Raw genomic sequence first — 12,994 nt, forward strand, 5'->3', positions numbered from 1 at the left:
CAACTCTGGTGGGACTCGAACCCACAACCTTTGAATCTCTGTACAACAGCAGCTAGAAGTCCAACACGCTATCCGTTGCGCCACAGAGCACAGAACATATAGAGCTCATTTCCTATTCCACATAAGGGAATTTCTGACATTGAAGAACAAAACGTTCAAACGGTCAGCAATTTCCTCCATTTGAACAATGACGACATTTCAAGAGCACTCATTGCCTGTGAAGTGTTTTGGACGTCCTGTGGTTGTGAAGAGACCGATAGAAATTCGAGTGAAAGAGCAATTTCCTTCAAAAGGACATATTCAGGTTGGAAAATAGGGCGGCTGATTTTTTTGGCAGAAAAGGGTGAAGCGATTCATTTTGGTCGGAAGAACACGGGGAGAAAAGAGAAAATAAAGTTTGCAATTCCAAAGACGGTGCCGGAACAGCGGGAAATGATGTACATCTGCATAAATCATTGATGGAGGCAGTGCAGGTTGAAAGAATAGTTCATGAAACATACAATATCCTCGGCTTTATGAATGGGAGCATAGTATACAAGAGCAAAGCGGTTGTTTTGAACTTGGAAAAGACAGTATTTCGGCCACAGCTGGAGTATTGCGCACAGTTCCGGGCATCACAATTTAGGAAAGATGTGAAGGCAGTGGAGAGGATGCAATAAAGTTTCACGAGAATATTTGGCGGCGAGGAACTTAAATTACTTCGATACATTGTAGCGGTAGGGGATATTTACCTTGGAGACGAGGAATTTGAGAGGAGATTTCTTAGAGTTTTTTCCAGTCCCGAGTCTTCTGGACAGAGGGTGGGTGATGATTTGGACATGGGCTGCTTCAGAATCGGAGGTGTTGAAAATGGTGCTGAACATTGAGCAATCATCAGCGAACATTCCCAATTCTGCTGGAAGGAAGGTCGATGGTGAAGCAGCTGAAGATGGTTGGGCCTAGGACACCACACCGAGGAACTCCCACAGTGATGTCCTGGAACTGGGATGATTGATCTCCACAACCACAATCATCTTTCTTTGTGCTGGGTATGACTCCAACCAGCAGAGAGCTCCCCACCCCTCGCCTCCGATTCCCATTGTCTCCAGTTTTGCTGGGGATACATAATACCACACAGTCAAATGCTGCCTTGATGTCAAGGGCAGTCACTCTCACCTCACCTCTGGAGTTCAGTTTGCGTTGGAGGAAGAGGGGAAGCAGGTTGTTTTGTTTGCCCACCCAAGCTGAATATTGGGCTTGAGGTGGCGATCAGATTCGGAGAGGAGGGTGACAACCTTTCACTGAGTTTCAAGTTTGCAGATCAGACCTTGGCGGGATTGCTGCTATATTCCCAGGACGTGGTGATCTCATTCTTAGAGCAACACACTTACACTGAGGACAAGTTGCTCCATTTAAAATAAAATGGAGATGTGGGATTTCAGAATCTGTTCAACACTGATTCACTTTTATTCATTTCTGCATCCTAGAGTAACAAAGTGGTTTGTAACTGTAAAAAAAATAAATAAAATTTAGAAGATTCAGTCCAATACCTCCACAGTTTCCACTATTACAGCTTTCAGCATTTTCCGATGCATTCCATCTGGTCCCACTGACCTATCAACATTTAGCACAGCCAGACCTTCTCGTATCTCTTCTTTAACACGAGTTATATGTTAAAGAAGTAATTTGAAAATTGCAGATGGAGGATTTGTGCCCCCTTATTGAAGAGGGTTTAAAGGAGAGGAGCGAAGCATTTGTGCTGAAGAAGTGGGATCAGGGAAAATAAAAGTAACAATAAGTGGAATGAAGGGGGCGGGCTGTTCATGGGCTGACTGGAGAATTTCATTAGGATTTATTGATTGGAGATTGGAAGGTCATTTTTTCCAAATCTTTAAGGAGATTAATGTTGAAGGAAGCCTGTCTTCATCCATAAGGAATCATTAGCTAAGTTTATAAAAATAAGGTGGATAGATAGGATTCAATGAATTGGAGGGGCAGCACGTTGTAATGTGGAATATAAGATCTTGGTGAGGGCTTGGGAAAACCTTTAGGAAGAACACCAAGTCCTTGGAGAGCGTTCAGTGGAACTTTTCTGGAATGGGATCAGTGTTGAGGGATTCCGTATGTGGATGGACTGAAAAATACAAACTGAAGATGCTCTTATCAGAGTGAATGTTAAGGGGAGATTTAGTACAGATATTTAAGATTAGCCGATGTATTTAATATCAGCCCAGGTATTCATTTCTTATACACATTAAGCAATATTTTTCCCATTGATGGAATGTTTGAAAACCAATGATTAGATAAAAAATAAATGGTGAGGAAATGTTTCACACTGCTCCGTTCCAAACAATTCCTGACTTGGCATGATAGATTTTTTTTTTTGCTTACTGAAGCCGCTGGGAACAGTTTTACAGCAGGGAGCACAGTTACACAATAGGAATTACATTTAAAACAGGTCCTATCTTTATGCAGCAGGAAATACCTTCTCGTAAATGATCAGTTTCTCCATCGTAATATCTTTCTAGTTTGCTCGGCACCTTTTCCTGTCAGCCATTGTGTTTCTCCTGAAAGTCTCTTACTACTTTACTGTGTGTCTTTCTCTGTCTAATACATTCGTGGTAGCGGAAGTGGATTTGCGGAGCTTGGGTGAACTTCCCAAAAGTAATGAGGAAGGGAATAGGTGTTTGGCTACCAAACAACAGTAATAGACAGAAGAAAAATGTTGCTTTGGAGGAGACGCGTTGCAGAAGCGTGCTGGCCTCCTAACCCAGCGATCGATGGATTGAAACCGTATTCAGTTGATTTAAATTGGCATTAACACAAAAAAAAATTTGTCTGCGACACAAAATCACCTCTGAATTTGCTTCATAGTAAATTTACATCAGCTTTTTGCTTCCGGTGAACACTTCAATCTGTAACCAATCTCTCAAATCGTTTTATTTCACACACGAACGCAGCAGAAGTGCTGCAAAAATACACCAGCCGAGGATTTCCCCTTTCTCTCAGCCAATTTCAGGCCATGGTCCGAAGGGCCTTCCCTTGCTCTCTATCACTCTATGATTATCTGAGTAACAAAAAAGAAAACAAATATCTTATTTGTACCCGATATAGTGAAGTTTATATATATTACCTTCAGCATATCCGATTTACAGGACACCCTGCAGTAATTCCCATGCTTATTTGGACAGCAGCGTCCACCCTGAGACATGGACCATGAGAAGGACAAGATTATCAGCATAGTGGAAACAACATCACGTCAAAGACACAGATAATTATTGTTTTGACAGATATGATTGTTCATTCTTAATCACTTATTTAAAAAATGGAATTCCATCCCCAATATCACCATGAACTGGGAAGGTTTCATTCCTTCAGGTTTGCATTCGAGACACATTGTACAAAACACTCTATGAGTGTCTCTGGTCAATGAACGGATGATGCGCGGAGATCTCAGCTTTTACTCATTGATCTTCGCAAGAGTTGATCCAGTTTTGACGTTGACTTTTCCTCTGGTGTCGATTTACTCGAATTCCTCACCTGATTTCTCTGCTGTCCAATGAAGCTCACTCAGCAGAGTTTTCAACATTAATTTGATTTTTTCCTCACAGGATTTCAATCACCATGTTTTTGAACAATTTGTTAAAAAAAATTCTTCCAGGAGCAGCGATGTGATAAAGAAAATATAATCTGTTATAAAGTGATTTTAATTGAGGGATGAATGTGGGCTCCGACACGACGGAATAACTCCCCCGCCCCTCTCCGAAATGGTGCTTGGTATACTGTACCTGAGAAGGCAGAGGGCACCTCAATTTACCATATCATCTAAAAGCTGGCACGACTAACAGTGAAGCATTCACTGATTACTGCACTAGTGCGTCAGCCTGAATTTGTGCTCAGGATTCTGGAGTGAGTTTTGAACTCACAACCTGCTGATTGTGAAAAGCAAGAGAACAACTGACTGAATAATAATTCACAGCAAAGGAAAGACGACAGAAGACATTTCACTCCAAGGAGAGGCTGAAGTAGATTGTTAATTGAAGAAATGTCACAGGCATTGAGAGATAAACACCCACAGTTGAAAGAGACCGACTTTTTCTCACGGCAGGGTGAGAGATTGTAGCAGGAATTTCGATTCCCAATGCTTCTTGGCAACACCCCAGAACAAGCTAAATAGTTTGCACACTGCCCGCTAGACTAAAAAACGAAGCTAGAATGTTATTTAATCATCGTAATAGTTTCAATCAGATCGACCCTGAAACATTGATATTCACGGTATTACAGGAAACGTCATAACTTGGGTCTGATACAACAATGGTAATTTCAGATTTCCTTTCTGCATAACGCCGTCCCATAAAGAAACAAGATTTAAACTCACGCGTGGGAAGCACAGTGGATGAGCAGCCTTAAATTCAGATAATCATGGAGTGATTAGCGACATTATCCCGACGCCACCTCCTCTGTAAACCTGGCCTCGGAAAGATTACATCAGTGATTTCAGACATGCCTTCTGAAAAAAGCACCGCGTTCACGAAGAACCAGTTAATAAACTGACGACAAAGGTGGGATTCGAACCCACGTGTGCAAAGCACAATGGATTAACAGCCCATCACCTTAACTTCTCGGCCACCTCGTCACGAGTAGCTCCTTTATTAAACATCCTTCCGTACTTTTTTGCATTCATGAACTGCTTGTTTCAGGTCCTGAATAATCAATCAGGTGTCTCATGTAGTTTGTCAATAAAATACATTTCCATCACATCAGATATGAACTGTTGTAAATCGACTAATGTGAATCACTTCAACACTTCAACATGTTTCTAGACAGTGTGAAAACCCATCGCGGAAAGTCCGAAACATACATTCATCTGGAAGAATAAAGAAACTCCTTCCGACTCACAGCAAGTACCGGAACACAACTGAAATGTGGTTTCTCACTCAAGACTGTAACTGACAGCAATCAGCATCCGACAGAGCTCACAAGGAGAGAGTTGCCGTATTCGATGCATTAGGAGAAACTTTGCGTTCATTTTCTGTGTTGTGATTTATTCTCCGCAATGATTTCCCGGATGTTCAAACCTGGTCCTGATTTCCCCAACTGGCACCGCCTCGAGCACACGAATTAATGTATTAAAATGCCGGTGGGGCTCGTACGGGTATTGAACCCGGGACCTCTCGCATATTAGTTCACTACAAATACCCAAAGCGAGAATCAGACCCCCTAGACCAATGAGCCAGGCGCTACAAAAACCGCAATCAACATATCCTTTCATTGCCGCCCACAGGAAATTAACAAAATGCGAAATACTGTGGATGCTGGAAATCTTTTGGAATGTATTAGAAATCCCGGGGCCGACTCCAACCAGTGGAGAGTTTCCCTCCTTGTATAATTTAAATTCAGTTTTGTTGGGTTTCTCAGTGCCACACTCTGCCAAATGCTTCTGTAAAGTCAACTGTGGTCACTTGCAACTCACGCCTTGAGTCCAGCTCTTTTGTCCATATTTGGACCAAGGCTGCAATGAGGTCGGGAGCTGAGTGGCCCTGGCGGAAACCAAACTGAACTTCAGTGAGCAGGTGATTGGTGAGTTAGCGCCACTTGCTCGCACTGTCGAAGACACAGCAATGTGGTTGACTCTTAAATGCCCTCTGAAATGGCCTAACAAGCCTCTCACTTGTAACACACCGTGACAAAGTCAAAAAAAGGGAATAGAACTGGACGGACCATGCGGCATCGATCTCGGCATCGTCAATCTCAGCCCTGTCCAGCCTGCAAAGTCCTCCTTACTAACATCTGGGGGCTAGTGCCGAAATTGGGAGAGCTGCCTCACAGACTAGGCAAGCAACAGCCTGACATAGTCATCCTCCCAGATCATGTCCCAGGTTCCACCATCACTATCCCTGGATATGCCCTGTCCCACCGGTAGGATAGGCCCAGCAGAGGTGGCGGCACAGTGGTATACAGTCGGGAAGCAGTAGCCCTGGAAGTCCTGAATATCACCTCTGGACCCGATGAAGTTTCAAGGCATCAGGTCAAACATGGGCAAGGAAACCTGCTGATTAAGACGTACCGCCCTCCCTCAGCTGAGGAACCAGTGCTTCTGCATGTTGAACACCAATTGGAGGAAGCACTGAGGATGGCAAGGGCACAGAATGGCCTCTGGGTGGAAGGATTCAATGTGCATCACCAAAAGTGGCTCGTTAGCACCACTACTGACCGAGCTGGACGAGTCCTAAATGATATAGCTGCTAGAATGGGTCTGTGGTAGGTGCTCAGTGAACCAACAAGAGGGAAAATCATACTTGAGCTTATCCTCACCAATCCGCTTGCCGCAGATGCATCTGTTTGCGACACTATCGGTAGAAGTGATTATCACACAGAAGTTGCAGAGACGATGTCCCAACTTCACATTGAGTTAGTCTCCATCGCGTTGTGTGGCACTACCACCGTGCTAAATGGGATAGGTTTTGAACAAATCGATCAACTCAAAACAGGGCATCCATGAAGCACTGGGAGCCATCAGCATCAGCAGAATTGTACTCGAACACAATCTGTAAACTCATGGGCTGGCATATCTCCCACTATATCATTACCATCAAGCCAGGTGATCAACCCTTGTTCAATGAAGAGTGAAGAGGGCATTCCAGGAGCTGCACCCGCCTTATATCAGTTATAGCCTAATAATGAGTTGTCAACCTGGTGGAGCTATAGCACAGGACTACTTGCGTGCCAAACAGTATCTGCAGCAAGTGATAGACAGAGCTAAGCGATCGCACAACCAACGGGCAGACATTAACTCTGCAGTCCTGCCACATCCAGTTGGGAATGGTGGTGGACAATTAAACAATTCACAGGAAGGGACGCCACAAATATCCCCATCCACAATAATGGAGGACCTCAGCACATCAGCACTAGCGATAAGCATGTGCTACAAGAAGTGTCGAGTGGATGATCCATCTCAGCCTCCTCCAGAGGTCCCCAGCATCACAGATGCCAGTCTTCAGCCAATTCGATTCCAAGAAACAGCTGAAGGCACTGGGTAGTGCAAAGGCTATGGGCCCTGACAATATTCTGGAAATAGTAGTGAAGATTTATGCCCCAGAACTTGTCACGCCCCGAGCCAAGCTTTTCCAGTACAGCTACAACACTGGCATCTACCCGGCTATGTGGAAAATTGCCCAGGTATTTCCTGTACACAGAAAGCATGCCAAATACAACCTGGCCAATTACTTCCCAATCAGTCTACTCTCGATCATCAGTTATGTAATGGAAGGTGTCATCAATAGTGCTATCAAGCGGTACTTGCTTAACAACAACCCGCTCACTGACTCACAGTTTGGGTTCCGCCAGGGCCACTCAGCTCCTTACATCGTTACAGCCTTCTTTCAAACATAGGCAAAAGAGCTGAAATCCCTAGGAAAGGTGAGAGTGACTGCCCATAACATCAAGGCCGGATTTGCCTCAGTGTGGCATCAAGGAGCGCTAGGAAAACTGGAGTCAATGGGAAACAGGTGGAAAACTCCATTAGTTTGGAGTCTTGCCTAAGGCGTTCAGTCATCTCAGCTGGAGGATATCACTGCAGGAGCTCCTCAGGGTAATGTGCTCGGCCCAACCATCTGGCACTGCTTCATCAACGACCTTTCTTCCATCAAAAGATCAGAGGTGGGGATGTTCGCTTATAATTTCACAATGGTCAACACAATTCGTGATTCCTCAGATACTGAAGCGGTCCATATCCAAATGCAGCAAGACCCGCACAATACCCAAGCTCGGGCTGAAAAATGACAAGTAACAATCATGTCACATAAGTGCCAGGCAATGGCCATCTCCAACAAGAAAGAATCTAACCACTGGCCCTTGACGTATAATGGCGTTACCACCACTGAATCGCCCACTCTCAACATCCTGAGGGTTACTGATGACCAAAAACTGAACTGGACTAGCCTTATAAACACTGTCGTTACAAGGGCAGGTCAGAGGCGAGGGATTGTGCGACGAGTAACTCACCTCCTGACTCTCCAAAGCTTGTCCAGAATCTATAAGGTACAAGTCAGGTGTGTGATGGAATGGTCGCCAATTTCCTGGTGGAGTGCAGCACCCACAACAATCAGGAAGCTTGGCATCATCCAGGAGAAAGCTTGAATTACACCACACCCATAAACATTCACTCCCTCCACCTCCGTCGCATCTCCAAGATACATAGAGGAATTCACCAAGCTTCTTTAAACAGCACTTTACAAAACCACGACCACTACGGTCGAGAAGGGCAAGGGAAGCAGCTACATGGGAACATCACCACCTGAGAGTTACCCTCCAAGACACACGCCATCTTGGCTTCGGAATATATCGCCTTTCCTTCACTGTCGCTCAGTCAAAATCCTGGGACTCCCTTCCCCGCAGTGCTGTGGGTCTACCTACACCACATGGACTGCAGCGGATCAAGAAAGCAGCTGATCACCATCTTCTCAAAGGCAACTAGGGATGGGCAATAAATGCTGGCCCAGCCAGTGAAGCGCACATCCCATGAATGAATAAAAGTTTTCCTGTCACCTTCAATCATTTATGAATATGCCCACAATTTCTCCCTGCTCTTGCACGCCCTTTGGGTGTACACGCTTTATTTAATGTTCCCTCTTTGCTTTCTTCCGACCACAATTAATCTTTTCACATTTCCCTGGAAAAGGAAATCAACTGAAAAAGCGCTGGTTAGTCCACAGCTGGAATTTTGTGTACAGCTCTAGTCGCCACCTTACAGGAAGGACATAATTGCACTGTAGAGAGCACAGAGAGGATTTACTAGAATACTGCCAAAGCTTGAAAATTGCAGCTACGAGGAAGGATTGGATAGGCTGAGAGGTGACCTAATTGAGATGTACAAAATGATGAGGGGCCTAGATAGGGTGGACAATAAATACTTGTTTCCCCTCGCTGAGGTGTCAATTGTCAGGAAGCGTTGATTTAAGGTCATTGTTAAAAGGATTAAAGGGGAGACGAGGAAAGCTATTTCACGCTGCGGGTGGCGAGCATTTGGATGTCACTGCCTGAACCTGTTCAACTCAGTTAAAATGTACTTAGATCTGCATCTGGAGCGCTGTAACCTGCAAGGCTACGGATCAGGTGCTGTGAAGTGGGTTTAGAATGAGCGGCCAATTTCTTCTTCATCTTTTTTCTATCCAGCACAGACATGATGGGCTGAATCACCTCTTTCTACGCCGTCACTTTTGTAGGGTTATGTGGTTCTCTCTGCCGCTTAAACGCCCATTCCACCAACCTGCCCATGTCGTTTTGAAATTCTACTGAATTTCTATAGCTCTTTACTCAACCACAGGACGTCCAAAAACATTTTACGGACGATGAGCACTTTTGAAATGTAGTCACTGTTCAAATTGCTGAAATTTTGAACAGACTGTTCGTCAATGTCAGAAATTTCTATGTTGAGAGGAGAAACAAGTATCATTGGTGTAAATCTGTGGCGCAACTGATAGCGCGTTGGACTTGCGGTCGGTATAAACAGAGACATTTAAAGGTTGTGGGTTGGAATGCTTTAGATAAGTATTGAAGAAAGTCAGCAAGAGGTTTATCAATGTTCTCAGAAAAGGGAAACTGCCGTCCCGAACTTCTATACAGGTCACTCCCCACTTTCCCATCTGAACCACTGAACAGGCGAAATCTCATCATCGTCTGAGGACAAAACAAAAACCTTTGAAAGATGCTGACCAGAGTCAGTCTGCTCAGTCCTCAGAATGATTTAAAATTGGACATATACAGCCACCGCGGAAACTGCTTCCCATTACTGCTCAGTCATCTTTCCAGACTGTTCCTGACAGACAGCTCGAAACAAGGATGATGTGAATCTGCACCACTGAATACCAAGACCAACACGGTTATCACAGCTGTAATGAACAGCTCCTGATACAGCTTTAGATCAGACAGTGGAGGATTATCACAGGCGTCAGACTGCATGTTCCTTCAGACAGGTTTCCAACTGGACACATGGAATGAGCGGCTGTGTGAACATTAGTGGTTCAGGGGGGATTTCTCACTGGCCGGACTGGAGTTCCAGTTCCATTCCAAGACATTTCTCTTTCTGAATCCATCTCTGTCCTCTTGCTCATTTACACTTTGCATTGTTTCATCATTGGCGGCCACGTTTTCAGCTGTCTGAGCCTTTAGCGCTGCAATTCCTTCTAGAAACATCCCCACTTCACTCTTCCCCTTAATACCCTCTTAAAATCTATCAATTTTACTAAGATTTTGTTCATCTGGCCAAATATCTGACTCGATGTCGAATGTTGCTTGATCAAGCTCCTTTGAAGCGCTTTGGGGAGTTTTGTTAAATCACGGCGCTGCTGCTGGAATGGCTCGAATTTGGAGAAATTCACATACAGCTTCAATCTTCTTAAAGATTCACCTTTATTCCCACCACTTGCTTTGCATCGAAAAAAACATCTCCTATGAGGTGTTCAAAATGCTGACCAGTTTACTGGAGTAAATAAGGAGAAACTGTTTCCACTGACAGGAGGGTCGCTAACCAGAGGACACAGTTTGAAGCTGATTGGGAAAAGAACCAGGAACGGGATGAGTAGAATGTATTTTACACAGTGAGCTCATTGTGAAATGGAAGCTACCTGGGGAGTGATGGAAGCAGATAAATGATTAACTTTCAAAAGAGAGTTGGAGGGAAAAAAACACTTGAAAGAAGGTAATACAGGGCAATGGGGTCAGATCCCGGATCTCGGAGTAATTATATCGCTCAACCAAAGAACCAACGCAGGCGGAATGAGCTCCTTCTGTCCTTTAGCATTCTATGATTTATGGATAGAAATCAGTCCTACATTCTGTAGAGCAGGAAGGGTGTGAGAAGCCGGCATGGGAATTGATCCCGTGGGCACAGAATGGAATCGGTAAAATTCTGTATTTTGTCAGGGAATCGAAACTGTGTAAATATGACTCTGTCTGTTTAAAAGTGGCTTGTTACGAATTCCAGATAATTGACGCTTTGCTTAAAAGGGATGTGTTATCAGTCAATGAACAGGCTATAATATAAAAACGGAAAATGCTGATAATACTCAGCAGCAACTGTGGAGAGAAAAGGAATTAATGTTTCAGGTTGGTGGCCCTTCATCTGAACTGAGGGAATATAGGAATGTAATAGGCTTGGAGCAAGGGACCAGTCCGGGCTCTGGGAAGAGGTTGAACAAAAGCGCAGGTTTGTAATGGTTTCGGGGCCCGGAGAGATTCAATTACAAAAGGTTTCACGGCGCCAAAGCCAAAGGACTGGAACAGGCAAAAAACAAAATGTGGGTCCAGATGAGGTGAGAATGGCTAAAGATCAGCCGCCCAATTGCAAAGTGAAGGAATTAAATAAGAAACAGAAAATAAAATGATAATCCTGAAAGAAACACATGAAACAAGAGGTAGGCTGAGTTTATAATTTAAAAATTTTGAACTCGACGTTGAGGCCAGAAATGTGCAGGGTGAGGTGTTCTTCCTCGAGCTTATGTTATTCTTCACTGGAACACTGCAGCAGACCAAGGACAGAAAGGCCAGAGTGGGAGCAAGGTGGAGAATTGAAATGACAAGTGACAGGAAGCTCAGAGTCAGGCTTGCGGATTGAATGGAGATTCCTCAAAGCGCTCACTCACCTGAAGCAGATGAGAACATATTGCGGCAGCAAATGCAGCACATTAAACTGAAAGAAGAACAAGTGCATCACTGTTTCACTTGCAAGGCGTATTTGAGGCTTTGGATAGGAAGGTGTCATTAAAAGGGGAGGGGATATTGACTGAGTCAAGGATTTCACACTGAGAGAGAAGGAAATGATGATCTCACCGGCCTGAAATGCTAGTTCTAAATTTCTCTCCACAGATGCTGTATAATTGTTGTGTATTCCCAGCACTTTCTGATTGTTACTATTTCTGATTTTCAGCATTCGCAGTATGTTGCTTTTGTATCCAGTTTACTTTATGAGCTGTTTTCAGGGGATCCGGTTACCTCGAGTCTGGCTCGGCCGACCGCAATTCCCCTTGAGAAACTGGCAGTGAGCTGCCTTCATGAACTGCTGCAGCCCATATTGTGTAAGACCGTCCACAGCGCTGTTAGGAAGGGAGTTCCAGGATTTAAAAGGGCGATTCAGTTCCAAGTCAGGGTGGTGTGTAGCTCGGAGGGGAGCTTGCTGCTGTTCTCATACATCTGCTGCCTTTTTCCTTCCAAGTGGTGGAGGTCTCGGGTTTGGAAGGTGCTGAAGGAAAAAATAATGTCAGGAGTGGGATTCGAACCCACGCCTCCAGAGGAGACTGCGACCTGAACGCAGCGCCTTAGACCGCTCGGCCATCCTGACTCTGCTACGCTCCTCTGCGTAAATGATTTTGAACTTCACATTCATCGTCACTGCTTTAAAACACGCGATGTGATTTTCCTTTTTTCAGCACCTGTCAGGTTCCTGTATCTGAGTCCCATCCTTCCCCAAGCCGCCGGGGGGTGAGGAGCTTCTCATTGCTGCATTGCTCTGTTTGCTCAAATCAACAAAGACCCAATTCCCGCCCGACCTGTTCCTCACACGAAGGTGTTGAGAGTGTAAGATCTGAGCGAGGTGAAGTATCCAATTGGAGAGTTACATCCTGGCGACAGGAATATCTCTCCACAGCTGCTTTCGGATCTGCTGAATATTCCCCGCATTTCCTGTTTCTGATTTTGTGCCTTCATTACAGGAGATCTTTTTACTGACAACCCAAAGCTTGTCTCTCGGGGCAGCTCCAGGCACCGCTTTCCTGTGGCCTTTAAAGTCGGCTGTTTTCACACTCATCACTCTGCGCCATGGCTTTCAACCCCCACCACCACACACCATCCACCACCCCCACCCTCCGCACCTCCCTCTCTGTCCCCAGTCCCGCGCCCCACTCCCATCCCCCCTCCCGCCTGCTCAGCTCTCAGGTCTTCTTAGCGTTTTTTTTTTCGGAATTCACAAGGGCCCGGGGATCACAGAGTCTGTGAGGGAATATAAGGGGTTAATCCACAT

The 12,994-nt window shown here is 44.9% G+C and overlaps 3 non-coding genes across 3 annotated transcripts; all 3 read right to left on the reverse strand.

Annotated features, from left to right (window-relative positions):
* Nucleotides 1-90, reverse strand: trnar-ucu (transfer RNA arginine (anticodon UCU)). Its single transcript is given in 2 exon segments — nt 1-36; nt 54-90. It is a non-coding gene; the product is annotated as a tRNA-Arg (tRNA).
* A 4,443-nt stretch (nt 91-4,533) lies between these two features.
* On the reverse strand, nt 4,534-4,615 carry trnan-guu (transfer RNA asparagine (anticodon GUU)). Its single transcript has one exon. It is a non-coding gene; the product is annotated as a tRNA-Asn (tRNA).
* A 7,618-nt stretch (nt 4,616-12,233) lies between these two features.
* On the reverse strand, nt 12,234-12,316 carry trnal-cag (transfer RNA leucine (anticodon CAG)). The gene has a single exon. It is a non-coding gene; the product is annotated as a tRNA-Leu (tRNA).
* Nucleotides 12,317-12,994: the final 678 nt, after the last annotated feature.

The sequence above is a fragment of the Cetorhinus maximus genome, chromosome 31 (genome assembly GCF_964194155.1).
Source record: "Cetorhinus maximus chromosome 31, sCetMax3.hap1.1, whole genome shotgun sequence".
In the NCBI taxonomy this organism is placed as follows: Eukaryota; Metazoa; Chordata; class Chondrichthyes; order Lamniformes; family Cetorhinidae; genus Cetorhinus; species Cetorhinus maximus.